General features: G+C 57.1%; 1 protein-coding gene across 6 annotated transcripts in view; it reads left to right on the top strand.

Annotated features, from left to right (window-relative positions):
- The first annotated feature begins 3149 nt into the window (after nucleotides 1-3149).
- Nucleotides 3150-16148, top strand: part of Sh2b2 (SH2B adaptor protein 2) — a 29468-nt gene continuing 16469 nt past the window's right edge. For 3 of the 6 annotated variants that reach the window (XM_037198313.1, XM_028894446.2, XM_028894445.2), the window contains exon 1: nucleotides 5108-5189. The gene's annotated coding sequence lies outside the window, so the exon portion shown is untranslated. Of the gene's footprint in view, nucleotides 3254-3695; nucleotides 3890-4847; nucleotides 5190-16148 lie in introns of those variants that run through there. The other 3 variants (XM_037198314.1, XM_037198312.1, XM_028894444.2) reach the window with 3 other exon arrangements.

Raw genomic sequence — 16148 nt, 5'->3', positions numbered from 1 at the left:
CCCAGTGAGGGGCTGGGGTGTGGCTCAGAGGTAGAGCCCCTGCCTAGAATCCCCAGTGAGGGGCTGGAGTGTGGACTCAGAGGTAGAGCACCTGCCTAGAATCCCCCAGTGAGGGGCTGGGGTGTGGTTCAGTGGTAGAGCCCCTGCCTAGAATCCCCCAGTGAGGGGCTGGGGTGTGACTCAGTGGTGGAGCCCTGCCTAGAATCCCCCAGTGAGGGGCTGGGGTGTGGCTCAGGGATAGGATGCCTGCTTAGATGTGGGAGGCCCTGGGTTCCATTCCCAGCACTGGTGGGAGGTTAAGGCAGGAAAAGAGCAGACCCCCAGGGAACAGACAGTTGGCTGCACAGAGGAGAAGGCCCATGTGCGCTGTCTGCCCAGGTAGAGACAGTTTATAGTCAGTGGGCTGAGGGCAGTCTAAGGATAGAGGGCTGGTGATGCCTCCATCCACCAGACAGGGAGAATAGGTGGGAACTGTATGCACAGAAGGCTTCAGCATCAGGAACCACTTCTCCCTACTAAACATAGCAGAAGATAGCCCCAGGGCTAGCCTGGTCTCCAAGTCTCTTATTGAATATGCCCATAGTCTTAGGAGAGTAACTCAAGTAGCTCTGTGTCTGCTCCTCTCTAAGCATCTATAAAGTAGGTTGGCTCAAGAGTGTCTCCAAGGCCACCCGCCCCAGGACCTAACATCTGTAGGCGGCCATAGGAGTTGTCGTGAGGCAGGCAGCTAGCTCACGGTGTCTCTCCCTGACCAGGTGCTCTACAAGCTGGCATGGAGTGAAAGCGTGGAGAGAGACTGCGCCGCCACGTGCGCCAAGAAGTAAGGCTGTCCCCGGTCCCCCCCACACCTGGAGCCAAGCCCCCCCCAGCTCCCCTCCCAGAGTCCCCCGCTCTGCGCTGCTCACCCATCTTCCTCTCTGCTCTTCCCTCAGGTTTGCCGATCATCTGCACAAATTCCACGAGAGCGACAACGGAGCGGCCGGCGACTTATGGCAGTGACACCCGGCCTCGCCCGAGGAGTGCTGGCTGCATCCCCCGTCCCTGCTTGATCAGCTGCTTCTAATGACATGCCCCCCCCAAAAAAAAAATCCCCCACGGAAACTGTCTCTGTCCTCAGCCAACAGTGCCAGATGCCCCAGAGAGCCAAAGGACCCCTAGCACCCAGCTAGGCGGGGCCCCTGAGGCTCCGCCCTCAGTCTAGTCACCTGACCTAGGCTCCACCCACGTCAGGACCTCTAGCCCTGGTGGCCGAGCCTCCTGACTGTGATACAGATCGTCATCTGGCATCCCCATAGGCTCCCTTAGGAGCACACCCACACCCCAAAATAGGTGGGCGGCTCTTCTAGGCCAGCAGGCTTTCCATCTGCCCTGTTCCTCAGAGGGGCAGAGGGTTGACACAACCTCACTGCCGTCCCCAAGACAGGGAGCCCCCCAGAGGGCGGGATGGTTTCCACTACCCCCTCCCTGCACCCCGTTCATGATTTGAGTTCTGCTCGCTTCTTTAGCAAGGTGTTCTGGTTTCTAGAAGAGGAAGTCTCCCCCAACGAAGCTCCTGTGCCTCAGGCACTTCAGACCACAGTCTGAGAGGCCCCAGGAAAAGTAGTCCCGGCCACGACAGCAAGGCCGCCTCGCAGGGCCGCGGGCAGATCTTCCTCAGCTGGATTTGATGCTTTTCTTCAGCTTTGCATGTTTAAAATAAAGACCCATCGCAGCCACAGTGGGGCCTTGTCTTCTGTGACTCCTCAGCTAGACACTGGGTGTCTGAGAGGATGGTGGGTGCCTGCAGCCCCACCCCCTGGAGCTTGCCTGGCATGTAGATAGGATCTCTCCCATTCTTCCTACCCCCAAGAGTGCTATGAATGTGTCCAGAGCTTTGTTGGAACCCAGACCAGAGTGAGTCTGTTGAGTACACCCCATCCAAACCAGAGATCTAGTCTCTTATTCCCAAGCTACCTGTGGATCTAACTCAGTGTTACACTCTGCCTAGAATCCCCCAGTGAGGGGCTGGGTGTGGCTCAGTGGGAGCCCTGCCTAGAATCCCCCAGTGAGGCTGGGTGGCTCAGGTAGAGCATGCTAGAATCCCCAGTGAGGGCTGGGTGTGGCTCAGTGGTAGAGCCCTGCTAGAATCCCCCAGTGAGGGCTGGGTGGCCAGGGAGCCGCTGCGTGGGGCTCGGTAGAGATGCCGCCCAGTGAGGGCTGGGGTGTGGCTCAGTGGAGAGCTGCCTGAGCTGTGGCATGCTAGAATCAGTGAGGGCTGGGTGGCTCAGTGTAGAGCCTGCTAGAATCCCCAAAGTGTAGCCCATGCCTAGAATCCCCAGTGAGGGCTGAGGTGTGCCCACCTGCTAGAATCCCCCAGTGAGGGGCTGGGGTGTGGCTCAGTGGGAGAGCCCCTGCCTAGAATCCCCCAGTGAGGGTGGCTCCACCTGAGTGATGGGTGGCTCAGTGGTAGACTGTTACCTAGTTTGCACAAGGCCCTGAGTTCAATCCCCATCCCAAAAGATAAATATATATATATACATATACATATATATGAATATAAATGTATATATTTATTCCCAGCAGTCAGAATGCTGGAGTAAGAATCATTACTTCATGGCCAGCCTGAGCTACAACAGCAGCAATGTCTCATAAAAACCACATGTCACAGAGTGCTCATCAGTTAGTCAGACCAGCCATGGCTGAGAGCCTGACAAGTCCCAACGGGCTCATGTCAGCTCCTGGGGAGTTCCTGCTTCCATTTCTGGGTGCCCCAGAGCCTCTTCCTCTTGGCGCCTGCTTGCCACGCCCACCAAAGCCATCACCCTCCAGGGCTCTGAGGCTTTCACCAAGCAAGGCTCACAGGGCTCTCTCCGTGTCAGGTTTACTCCTGAGCTGTCTGTGGCCTCTGCATCCAGGGAGGCCCCTCCTTCAGGGCCACCATCAGCAGGGCCCCCTTATCATCTGTCCTATCTGATCTCCAAAGCCCCAAAGCCTTCGGCCCTCAGGGGGGCCAGGATGCACCTGTCACCCCTGACCTTCATTCCAATCTCCACGACAGCTGCTCATAGACAATCACTACACACACACACACACACACACACACACACACACACACACACACACTTCTGTATCTCCTGTGAGTTCCTCATGTGAGCCAGGCTCACTCCTCACTTCCTTCTCGGGGGAATTAGAACCGTTGTCTTGGTTCCCACCCCAGAGTCCTCTCCGGTCACTGACAGCCCACCATCAGATTCAAGCCACAGCTCAGAACCGGGTGAGTCCCCTTTGGTTGCCCAGCCTTCCCTCTCCCCAGTGGGCTCCATAGCCAGACCACCCAGGGACACAATTCCTCTCCCTCCTCTATCCCACCCTTCCTGACTCCATTCACAGGACTCCTGGTTCCCAGCCAGGCAACTGGACCTGTGCACAAGTCCAATCAATGGCTGGATCACAGCCTGAGCTTTCCTGAAGTGTTTGCTGGCCAGGTCTAGAGACGGGGCAGCTGCTGGTCCATGTGTAGCAGCGAAGGGACAGGTACCCCGGCCTCGACAGAGGTCTGGCTGGTTTCTGTGACCCCATTCCCCTGGAGGACAGCTCCCAGGATTCCAGGCGGCACATGAGAGGCTGGAGCAAGCCGGTTTCCATGTTCTCAGAGCACTCCACCTCTCCAGTGTCATCCTCCACCCCGTGCCACCCGTGATGATTCTAGGGAAGTTATCCGTGGATCTGACTTCCTGTGAGTGAACGGACTTTACAAAGGTCAGAGGCCACTGTGAGTGGGAGGAGAGCACAGATGGGGACACTCCAGGCAGATCACAGCCCGAGGTCAACACAGGGAGCTAACCAGGCACGCCTGGAGCAGAGAGCCGGGAGGCGAGAGCAGATGAAAGAGATCGCGTCCTCTGCAGAAGTAAGCCATAGGTCTCGCCTCCGAGCGTCCTAACACACCTGTGGGGTTTCGTTTCTTTTTGGCTTGGGCTTATTGAGACAGGGTCTATGTAGCCCAGGCTGGCCTCGAACTGGTATTCCCTCCTGCCTCACCTCCCCAGCGCTGGGATGATACGCACATGTCAACCGACCTGGCTCCTTCCCCGAAGCCTGATCACAGGGACGCGGCCTCCCTCCCCTCTGGAGGCTGGAGAGCGCCACCTCAGGAGTCCGACCAGCAACGCTTACTTCTCCTGAACTTCCCCGAGTCCCCGGGCGACCTCAGGCACGTCACCTGGCGGGGCCGGTCTCCCCGACACCAGAGTAAAGTTGGGAGGCGAGGACCTGTGTGTAGGGCTCTTCCCGGCCCTGAGCTCCCCGGCGATTTCACGCACCGGGAGGGCCCGGGGATGGGGATGGGGGGACGACAGGGGGCGTGGCTCTCGGCTTCGGGATTCTTGAGAACCAGACAGACATTTCCTCGGTTGCGACATCTGGACCTCCTCGAGGCTCCCATTGTCCTCGCGGCGGAGGGTCGGCCGACAGCGCCCGCCCCTTGTCTGAGACTCACAACCCGGGGACGGTTCCCAGGGTGTCCACGCCCGGGGTGGCCCACCACGCAGAACACCCTCCCATCGTCCCCTTGGGGCCCACCACCACCCCAGGCTCCGGGAGACGCCCCGACGTGGGAGGGATTCCTAGGACTGGCCACGAGACCTGGGCACCCGGGTCAGGTCTTTGGGCTCAGCCACCGTCCGGAGGAAGACAGAGCGCTTGGGCCGGCGCCACCGGGGCTCCGGAGAGGGCGCGGGGGCCGGGCGGGGGAGCCGGGGCGGGGCTAGAGGCTCGCACCGCGTGGGCGGGGGCGCGGCAGGGCGGGGCCCGAGCCGGGAGGGTGGGCGTGTCGGGGCGGGGCTAGTGGTGGGCGGGGCCCGGAGGCGCGCGCGGCTGGGGCCGGGAGGAGGGCCGGGGGCGCGGAGGGAGCCGCAGGGGCGCGCGGCGCGCGAGTCTGGGCTCCGAGCGCGCCGAGCTCGGGAGCCCGAAAAGGGAGAGAGAGAGAGAGAGCCTCGAGGGGGCTGCGCCGGGACCGCCAAGAGCGCACGAGCCTCGCAGGCTGCAGGCCAGAGAAGCGGGTGCCACCGCCGCCGCCGTCACCACCGGCCACCAAGGGCCGAACTCCGGCCCGGAGGGCTATGCGCCGCCGGGTCCTGGCATCCCGGCTGCGGTCCGGGCAGCGCTCCTCCGGCGCCCCGGCCCGCGCGGCCGAAGCTGCGCGCCTGTAGGTACGGCCTGCTTGTCCTCAGCTCCCTGTCCCCATGGGTCTTTACCCCACCCGGGTGCCCGGCTGTCCCCGAGGGCGGGCGTGTGTGTGTGTGTGTGTGTGTGTGTGTGTGTGTGTGTGTGTGTGTGCGTGCGCGCGCGCGGTGTGCTCACCGCCACCCCGGGGCCGCACGCGCCCGGGTCCGAGCGTGTCGTCTTTGTGTGCACCGGGGAGGGAGGAGGACGCGCGACAGAGGGGATGAGCCCCGCTGGGATCGGATCGGGGACCCACAGCCCAGGCGAGGTGGAGAGTAACGGGAAGCTCGGGCGCGGGGGGTGGGGGAGCAGCTACCTCCGGAGCAGCTGAGCCCCGGTCCCCTCCTCAGAACACTGGCCGGTTGGAGGGACGAGCGCAGCTGGTCCCCTACAGGAAGGGATCTGAGGCTGGGGGGAGGGGACGTTCAGGTCTCTTCCCGGGTCTGGGAGGAGGTGGATCAACCCAGAATGAGGGTGATGGCTACACGCTGGGGTTGGAGGGACCCCATCGGGGCCACAGTTACCCCATGGGGAAGCCCTCCTTCCGGCCCAGGGCCCCTTTCCCACGGCCACCATTCGTGACCCGCCCACTCTGGAGCTCCGGAGCAGCCCGGGGTTTGAGAGGAGGATCGCGGAGGGTGACAGGCCGGCGCCTTTAAGAAGGGGCGGGTTAGTGCCCTCCATTCAGCCCCTTCGGCCTAGGCCATTGATGAACCTGCGAGCTGCGCGCTTAGCAACCGCACCAGGGATGCGGGCCGAAGCCAGGCAGAGGCTGGGACCCGCCAGGGTTTTCCTACCCCTCCACTCTCGCGTGGTCCCCTCGGTGGGGTCTTCAGGGTCAGAAGTCTGCAGTGACGAGAGCCTCGCGGGGTATCCCCCAAAGAGGCTGTGAACATGAATAAGCCAGAGTCTAGTTCACACGAGGTGGTGCAGGGGATGGGCTGTCGGGGCGTGTTGAACTTCATTTCTGCCCCTTCGTAAATTTTGTAAAATTTGCTTGTGTGTGTGTGTGTGTGTGTGTGTGTGTGTGTGTGTGTGTGTGTGTGTGTGTACGTCAGAGGACAACTTGCAAGAGTCGGTTCTTTCTTTGCGCCATATGGGTTCCAGGGACCAAACTCAGGTCCTCAGGCTTGGCATCAAGTGTCGTTACCGCTGAGCCATCTCGTTCAACCTGTTCTCTTCCCCCTGAGCTGAATATCTTGCATGCCAAATAAAATGGTATTTCTGCGGGGAGCCTGCTGGAATTGTCCCATGCAGGGAGCATCCCTCTACTTGGGTAGCAGCCTAGATAAGTGGTTTCCCTAGGAATCTATGGGTTGGGGGTGGGGGAATCTGAAGCCCCTACCCTGTCTCATGAATATATCTCTTTTGGCTTCTAAGATCTTTGAAAAAAAAAATTTACAAAATCCCATTAAGCTAGTGTGAGGTATCCTGGTTTTGTTTTTGTGTGTTGTTTGAGAACAGTCTCACAGTAGCCCTGGCTGTCCTGGAACTCTCTGTGTAGACCAGGTTGGCCTTGAACTCACAGAGATCTGCCTGTGTTTAAATAATTCTTAAGTTACATTTATTGGTGTTGTTTGTGTGTGATGTGTGTGGGCTCGTGTGCCTCACAGTACTCGTGTGAAGATCAGAGAACAGCCCTGTAGACTTGGGTCTCTCCCACCTTTGTGTGGGTTTTTGAGGCAGGGTTGGTTTGATGGGGGCAGGGTCTCGGAGGGGGGCAGAGTTTCCCACCCGCTGCTTCTACCCATCTCCCTCTTAGTTCCTGTAAGTAGCCGACACACCCACCCTGGGAGGTGTGACTGTTGGCTGAGGACTGTGGGTGCGTGGTCATGGAACAGGTCTGGGGAACAGAGAGTTAGTACACACACTTTTCTTCCCCCAGTTGTGAAGAACAACAACAACACTTTCCAAGGCCTCCAAGTCCCTGTCACCTACTTACTAGGAGTCCCCAAGGAGGACTTGGAACACACACTTAGCCACCCCCACCCCCACCCCCAACCCCAGTGCTGAAGGCAGGGACATCCAGCCAGTAGAGACTGGGCCTCCCAGGGCTAAACTAAGCCTTTGATCTCAACTGGCCCATGCCAAGCTCTGAGCGCCACAAAACATTTAGAGGAAGTGAGATGATCGGCCCAAAGTCCCTCAGCCCACAAGGCAGAGGCCTCCAGGCCACTTCTCCCTGGCAAGAGCTTGGCTGTGATTTTTTTTTTTTTTTTTAGTTTTTAGTTTTTAGTACACTTATTTGGGAAGGGGCACCCTGCTGTGGAGAGCAGAAGATAACTCTGGGAGTCAGTTTTCTCCTTCCACCACGTGGGTCCTCGCAATAACTGGGGTCATCAGATTTGGCAGCAAGCACCTTTACCTAGCAAGTCATTCTGATAGACCTTGGGTTTTTTTTTTGTTTTGGTTTGGTTTTCGTTTTGAGACAGAATTTCTCTGTGTAGCCCTGGCTGCTCTGAAACTCACTCTGTAGACCAGGCTGGCCTCGAACTCACAGAGATCCGCCTGCCTCTGCCTCCTGAGTGCTGGGATTAAAGGTGTGCTCCATCACTGCCTGGCATCCTTGCTTTGTTTTGAGACAGTCTCATGCAACCCAGGATGGCCTCCATCTCACTATTTTACCAAGGCTGGTCTTGAACTCCTGATCCTCTTGCTTTTACCTCCTAAATGCTGGGATCCCAAGCGTGCACTGCCATGCCCAAACCTGATTCTTGTTTCTTGCACCCTGGTAAAACATGAGGGAGGATTTTCAGGTGCTGTGAGCCTCCAGCCTGCAGTCCCCATGGGATCTGGTTAGCCTGCCTCTTGTCTCTCTGTGACGGCCCATGTGGGGTCCCAGAGGCCGCCACAGTCCCCTGCTTCTAGTGAGGTCTTTCATTCTCACCTAGCTGAGTCTTTTTATGGCTGTGTTCTGTCCCCAGGGACAGCATGTGTGCCCTCAACATGAATTCAAGCGTGCACCTTTTTGGGCACAGTGAGCGGGGCATGGTGTGTGGGAGACACTGTTTTCTTCCTCTGGGTGCAGTAGGTGGGGCTGCACTCTGCAGATGCTTGTAACCCTCTGAGGATAGCGGGCAAGTCCTCTGAAGTCACAGTCTGATGGGGGAAACAGGTCACAGGTCACTGATAGGGCCAGGGTAGCGGTAACCCCGGAGAAGAGGGGCTCTCCAGCCTCATATGGGCTGCAGACTTGCCAGCTACTGGGACAGAGGAGTGCGGTGGGCGAGATGATGCCAGGCTGGGTGCCCGGTGTCCAAGGAGACCAGAGCGAAGCCCAGGGCACTTTAATTAGCATCCGCAGCACCCAGAGTTCTGTCCTGCTCGGAACTGGGGGTCACAGGAGGGCGGTCTCAGGAGTCACTCACGTTGTGTGTCGGGATAAAACCACGCCAGAGCAGCTGGGGAAATGGTCCAGGTGTGTGCTCGCCACACACACGAGGAGCCAAGTCACATCCGCCCCAGAACCCATGCACGGCTATTCATGCCTGTCATCCCAGATCTGGGGAAGAAAAGACACAGGAGAATCCCTAGGGCTTGCGGGCCAGCCAACCAGGCCAAATCTTCAAGACCCTCTCTCAAAAAATAAGATACAGAGTGACTGAGGAAGACACCCGATGCCAGCCTCTGACGCGTGGGCATACACACACACACACACACACACACACACACACACACACACACACACACACAGGGGACTGGGTCAGGACCCATGTGAAGCACACAACACTGGAAGAGGAAGAGGCTGCTGAGCCCAAGCCAGAGCTGGAGAGGGGCTACCTCTGCTCTGCAGCTGCCCCCCCCCCTTCCTCCCCACACTACCCAAAGCAGGGTAGGGTGAGAGCCGGGCACGGGGCATCCGGAGCCAGCCAGTTGAGGAGCTGTCCAGCACAGGGTGCTCCTGAGGACAAACGGACCGGCCTTTGAGACGTCCCAGCCACCCCAGCTCCACTTGTGGTCCCCGTCCTCACCCGAACACCTCTGGCCCTCCTTCCTGCAGGTCCCAGTGTGGCCCCCCTGCTCTTTCCCAAAAAGCAGGTACTGGGTTCCCCCCTTCTGTGCCCTTGAAAGAATTCAGCTAGAAATGAGAACTACAGGAAGGGACGGGCCTGGAACTTGGCTCGTTTCGAAACACTGGGTCACCATATTGTGACTGATACACTAAGGGGGTGGCCTTGTACTAACCCAGTTAGTGAGCCTCTGGGCATTCCCTTGCCGGAACCCCATCTCTTTGTCTAGGGGATGGAGAGGCCTTTGTTACAGGAAGACACTGTAGGAGAATGGGTTTCTGAAACGCACCTGGGCCCCGGTGTGAATACTTGATTTGTGGGGACTTGAGTGGGGGGCAAGTAGGGAGACTAGGGGAAAGGTCACCTGGCACTGTAGCCAGGTGCCAGAGTGAGCAAGAAGGGACTTAGAAAAGACATTTAGGGTCGGGCCATGGTGGTTCGCGCCTTTAATCCCAGCACTCGGGAGGCAGAGCCAGGCGGATCTCTGTGAGTTCAAGACCAGCCTGGTCTACAGAGCGAGATCCAGAACAGGCTCCAAAGCTACACAGAGAAACTCTGTCTCGAAAAAAAAAAAAAAAAGAAAAAGAAAGAAAGAAAGAAAGAAACAAACAAACAAACAAACAAACAACATTTAGGAAATCGAAGCAGGGAGAACTTTAATCTCTAAACAAGTTACTTTTTCATCTGTATTTATTTTTTGTTTTTTACCGTTACCTTGTTTCTGTCTGTGTACATGGGCACCATCTTGCTATTGTGGCAATCAGAGGCAACTTGGAAGAGTCAGGGTTCTGTCTCCATTTAGGTCCCAAACTCAGGTTGTCAGCAAGTGACTTTACCTACTGAGCCGTCCATCTCACCGGCCCTGTTTATTTTTGAGACAGAGTCTCACATAAACCAAGCTGGCCTTCAACTTGTTAAGTTGCCAAGGATGGCCTCGAACTCATGAGCTTCCTCCTACTTCTGCCTTCTGGGATTACAGGCATGCACCATCACACATGGCTACAAACTGGGAAGTTAGCATGCTCTGGCCCTTCATCTCAACAGATGGGGAAACTGAGGCCCCAGTAGGTGTAAGGGCTAAGAAGCAGAGAAGCAGGGATTCAGACCTAGTCCACGTGGTCCCTCCACTGCCCCAACATGAATGGAGGGAAATGCTTGAGCTTAGTTATCTGTGGGACATGGGAGTGTTCTAGACTGCTCTAACAGATGCATTCCAAACATGCTCTTCTGGGCAGGCCATGGTCTAGGAAGAGGTCTCTGGGAGCTTGATGGGGAAGCACAACACTCAGAGAAAAGCCAGAACTACCCAGAGATCCCTGACACCCACCTGTGAAGCAGCAGATGCAATACTTTTTTTTTCTTTTGAAGCAAAGGAGGGTTTCCTGTAGCTGAGTACAGCCCTGCAGTCCTGATCTTCCTGCCTCAGCCTCCCATAGGCTGGGGTTACAGGTGAAAGCCACCACTGCCTGGGTCATTTGATGCCGAGAACAGAACTCAAGGCTTCTCAGATGCTAGGCGAGGACTCTACCAACTGAGCTACAACCCCAACTGTCTTCATTTTTGTTCAAGTAGCCCAGGGTAGCCTCCAACTTGTTATATAGCCCAAGCTGGCCTTGAACTGGTCTTTCCATCGTCTCCACCTTCTGAGAGCTGGAGTTACAGCTGTTGGCCACTGTATACATACATACACCATGCCTGTTATGTGCAGGGCTGGGGGGCGGAACCCAGAGCTGTACGTGTGCTAGGCAAGCACTCTATTGGCCAGCTGCCATAGACTCTTAATCTACCTATAGTCCCAGCAGGCTCAAGAATGTGAAGACCAGAGCTCATGCTGACTGCTACCTGATGCCAGCATCATGGGGTGGGAAAGGGTGGGGAAATACCAGCCACTTTCTCCCTCTGGCATGAGGGTCTGGTGCAGAGCCTGCCATGTACATGTGGTCTCCCCTGAGGTGAGGTAAGGTGGCCCTGAGAAGCAATGTCCAGGCACCTGACTTTGCTGGTGAGGGCCACTCTGGGCTGGAGGAATGTGGGTGGGCTGCATGGAGAGAGATTCATTAATAGGTGCAGCTGGAGCCACAGGAGGCTGGAATAAGCCTCTGCTGTCAAGGGGAGGCTGAGTGGCCCGGGCCAAGCCAGGTCAGCCCTGGGAAGGGAGGACATGAGCAATCTCGGCTGGGACTAGCTTCCAGGAAAGTCCTGTAGAAGAGACGTCAAACTGTTCTTGGGTTGCGGTCGGGGATGGGGGAGGCGAGGGGCCTCAGTTTCCCTATAATGAATGGCTCATTGAAAGAGAGCACTGTCTCGCCTAAAAACAGATGCCCCTTCATTCGGGCCCTCTCTTCCCCTCTTGCGCTTGGTGGTTCCGCACAAACTGAGTGGTAGCAGAAACGGATATCTTGCCTAATGTTGCCTGCGTCCTCTTGGCCACCGTATGCACATCGCACGCGGGCACTCTGGGTAGCAGGTAGATTGCACCCTGAGGAACCTCAGACTCCCGCCTTTCCCCTCCCGGGGGCATCTGTCGACTCCTGAGCAGGAAGGGTATCCAAGGGAGGCTGCTGTCGCCACGGCAAGGGTTTCCCAGAAACCTGAGCCTCCCGGGTAGGGGGCGTGGCCGCCGCATCTCCCCGCCCACCGAGCGCTGGATCGATTACTGCTCTGCCCATTAGCGCGCAGCAGCGGCGAGGCGGCCTCATCAATATTTGAAGGAATGACCAGGCCTTGGGGTCCGGAAATGCTCACTGCTGGCGGGGGTTGAAGACGGGCTTTTTTTTTTTTTTAAACCCCCCTTTCCGATTGTCAGCGCTATTTTTACTACCGGAAAGCCGTCCACCCCCTCCGCTGCCCCGGTCTGCGCGGTGATTCGGACTGGGTGTCTGGCCTTGAGGTTAGTCAAGGCGGCGGTTTTGCAAGGCCGTGAGGGGGGGACTCGGCCAAGCTACCTCTGCCGTGCCCCACCCCTCTGAAGCCCCATCCCACTTAAGAACAACAAAGCCAAAAAACAGGCCCTGGGGTAGCTGAATCGATGAGGTACCTGCCAGGAAGATCTGGGTGTCCCCCCTCCTCCTCCAGCTGCCAATAAACTGGATGTGATGGAGCACACCTGTAATCCCAGTACTCGGTAGGCAGGAGCCTGGAGATGAAGAGGTCAAGGTCATTCTTGGCAATATAGTGAGTTGGAGGGCAGCCTCGGCTACATAAGAGACTATTTCAAAGACAATACAAGCCAGCATTTTTCCAGGCTGAGAAGCTAGTCAGGGCGGCTAAGCCCAGACAGATCCCATTGGAGTGAAGTGTGGAGGATGGTGGACCTACCCAGGACCTGGGGTCCCACCACCCCTCACCCCTTGGCCAGAAAGAAGGCTTTGTCTTTATCTCTACCCAAAGGGCGCTCTCTACCTGTCCCCAGTCCTCGTAAGGAGGCAGCTGGTTCTGTGTCCGATGTCCAGGGACTATACTTCTGTGTCTTAATCGGGCCCCTGCTCCAGCCCTCGATTATGTTGATAGAGAAACTGAGGCTCCAGGGAACAGGGTCAGCATAGAGCACACTCCTCCCAGGGCTGAGCACCCGAGGGCTGCAGGAGGAGAGACAGACACCCAAGGGTCCAGGGCCACAGGACATGTGAATTCCTGTCTAGTACAGAGAGAAACTTCCAGGAAAAGAGGCGGCTGGAGGCTGGGAGAAGGCTCAGTGCTTAAGAGCACTGGCTTTGAAAGCATGAGGACCTGAGTTCCAATCCCCAGCAGCTGGACGTGGCCACAGGCCCTGTGACTCCAGTGCAGTGGGGTGTGGAGACGTGAGGATGCATGGGGTCTTGCTGGCTGCCAGCCCAACTCCGGGTTCAGTGGGAGAGCCCTGTCTCAGTGAAATAAGGTGGAGAGTGATAAAGCATGATATGAGCATCCGCTGTCTTCCACATGTGTGCATGTGCGCGCACACACACACACACACACACACACACACAGAGAGGGGGGGGGATGGGGCCAGTAAGATGGCTTAGTGGGTAAAGGTGCTTGCTGCCAAGCTTTACCAACATGAGTTCAATCCCTAGGACCAACACAGTGGAAGGAGAGACCCGACTCCCATAAATTGTCCTCTGATTCCACACCTGTGCTGTGACATGTGCGCGCGCGCGCACATGTACACACACACACACATATACACACACACACAAATGTAACAATAAAAGGGGAGGCTCCACACACCTGAAGGCCAGGGAGGAAGGCCATCCAGGCAGAGACAGGAGGGAAAGGGGTGATGGTGGCCAGGGGCTTCAATTCATAAACTGAAGCCAGCCCAGAGGGTCAGGGAGGATGACGCTGTCCACCCTGCTTCCCCACGGTCTGAACCCACGATCGTCTGCACAGTAAATGATTTCACCAGACCACTGTCTGGTCCTTCCAGGGAGTGGGGAAGCCTTTTTCTCCTCAAGTGCTGCTCAGAATTTGGGAAGGTCAGCCAAGGTCAAGGACTTCGTTTCCTCCCCAGATCCGGCCCCAGGGGCTGTTGGGAACAGTACTTCCTTGGCTGGGCCCATTGGTCTGTGGTGGACAGCCTCACTCTGTCCTTCCCATGTGTGAGTCCTGGGCTCCCTATCTGTAACTAGGTGTAGGGTGCTTGTTGGCCTCCCTTGACATTTGTTTCTCCATTTTCATTTTGAGATAAAATCTTGCCATATCACCCAAACTGGCCTGGAATTTTCTAGGTAGCTCAGAGTAACCTAAAACTTCCAATCCTCCTGCCTCAGCTTCCTAATGCTAGAATTATAGGCATGTGCCACCACACCCTGCTACCCCTGTTTTGGGTAGCCTGGGATGCAAGCAGCTGTATGGATGGACGCCTAGACCCATACACTGCTGGCCTGCCGGGGGGGCTGGGGAAGGGAAGCCAGAAAAGAACTAGCCAGTCTCCTGTCCAATGGTGGCAGAGTCCAGTTTCCACCTGGCTTAGGTGGGATCCTACAGGGCCCTGTACTTCTTCCTTCAAAGGCTTTCACAAAAGCAAGCAGGGAGGGACAAAGAGAGCCTGAAAACCGCCTGCTTGTAGTGGCGCACACTCGGGAGGCAGAGGCAGGTGGATCTCTGAGTTCGAGGTCAGCCTGGGCTACAGAGTGAGTTCCTGGACAGCCAGGGCTACACAGGGAAACCCTGTCTCAAGAAGAGAGAGGGGTGGGTCTTGAAACACAGTGCTGGGGCTGACCTCCTGGCAGCTTCCACACAGGCCCATACCCAGTCTGGCACCCGTGTTCACCCACGCTCACCCACGCCGTCACATACAGGGCAGGCCCTCACGGGGCTAGCAGCGGCTCCGTCCTTCTTGGAGGCTATGGCGGTTGTGATGGTGGTGGCCTGGTGGGTACAGCCGCCTCTGCCCCCAAGGAATGCTAATGCCAGCTAGGGAGATGGACTTAAAAGCATGCACAGAACACAGTGCAAGGGCAGCTTGCTAGAAGACGCTCAAGAGGGGCCCGTGGGCACTCAGAGGAGACACTTGTGCCAGCCTGGGCAGGGGAGGTCGAGGAAGGCTTCCTAGAGGAAGAGGATTCATTATGGAAAGTGAATAGGAGTTGGGGAGCGAGTAAGGGTCCGGCCTGAGTTATGCTCACGAGGGCCCGGCACCCATCTCCTCCGTCTTCGTGACTTTGCACACCGCCCTCTGATCTCCAGAAGTCCTGATAAGTCCTGCGGCAGTCCTTGCTCATCCTGAGGTGCCATCTTTGTCTGTCTATAGGTGTGAAGCCGGCACAGGCTTCAGGAAACCTGTCCAGCACTTCTGCCTGGTGGGTCCTGTACTTGATGACTGCCCGCGCCCAGGCTTCCCTAAGGAGGGAGGGGTTCCTTGTGCCCTCTGGCCCGAGGATGCTGCTGAACGTCGAACAGCTATTTTTCACCTAACGTTTAAATTACAGGCTCAGACAACGGGGGAGATCTGCGATGGGGTCCCAAGGGCTGTGGTGGGGGAGGGGCGGGCCAGAGCCATGGGATCGACAGCAGTGCTCAGAAGGATGGGTGCTGCCTCTCACCATCCACTAAACTGGCCTCTCCGATGGTGGTTGCCAGGGAGGCCTGTGTCTCCCTACTTAGTCTCCTTGGTTTTGGGGGTTTTTTGTTTGTTTTTTGGGTTTTTTTGTGTTTTGGTTTGTTTTTTTGTTTTTTCGAGACAGGGTTTCTCTGTGTAGTTTGCGCCTTTCTGAACTCGCGTTGGAGACAGGCTGGCCTCGAACTCACAGAGATCCGCCTGGTCTGCCTCCCGAGTGCTGGGATTAAAGGTGTGCGCGCCGCGCGCGCCGCCGCCGCGCGCGCCGCGCACCACCACTCGCTTCCCCACACACACACACTAACTTAAGGACAAAGTTACCAAGGGAAAATGGATGGAAGGGCTGGAGATATGGCTCAGTGGTAGAGCACTGCCTAGACTCCCCCAGTGAGGGGCTGGGGTGTGGCTCAGTGGTAGAGCCCCTGCTAGAATCCCAGTGAGGGGCTGGGGTGTGGCTCAGTGGTAGAGCCCTGCTAGAATCCAGTGAGGGGCTGGGGTGTGGCTCAGTGGTGGAGCTCCTGCCTAGAATCCCCCAGTGAGGGACTGGGGTGTGGCTCAGTGGTATAATTGCATAATTGAATGGAGATCCATTGAATAATATGCAGGAAGGAGGCACTGGGTACAATCTAAGAAAGAAAATGGATAAGGCAGGCAGAACAGGCTGGGTTTGTGTTCCCAGGATGTTCCCCACAACAGGGGACAGGAAGCAAGTCCCCCAGATGACTACCTGACATGCACTCTGCAGTTTACCCATCCTAAGTGGTAAAAGATGGAGTTGCCTAGCAACAAAGTGGAAGAAGCTGGAATGAAGAGACAGCTGGGATTTCTAGATTGGTCCAGTGGGGATGGGAGTTCTGGAAGGAACAACACACGGGCCACCAGGAGTGTGCGTGTGC

Source organism: Peromyscus leucopus, chromosome 23 (genome assembly GCF_004664715.2).
Source record: "Peromyscus leucopus breed LL Stock chromosome 23, UCI_PerLeu_2.1, whole genome shotgun sequence".
Taxonomy (NCBI): domain Eukaryota; kingdom Metazoa; phylum Chordata; class Mammalia; order Rodentia; family Cricetidae; genus Peromyscus; species Peromyscus leucopus.
The sequence above is the reverse complement of the archived record's forward strand: the minus strand, read 5'-3'. Positions and strand labels throughout refer to the sequence as shown.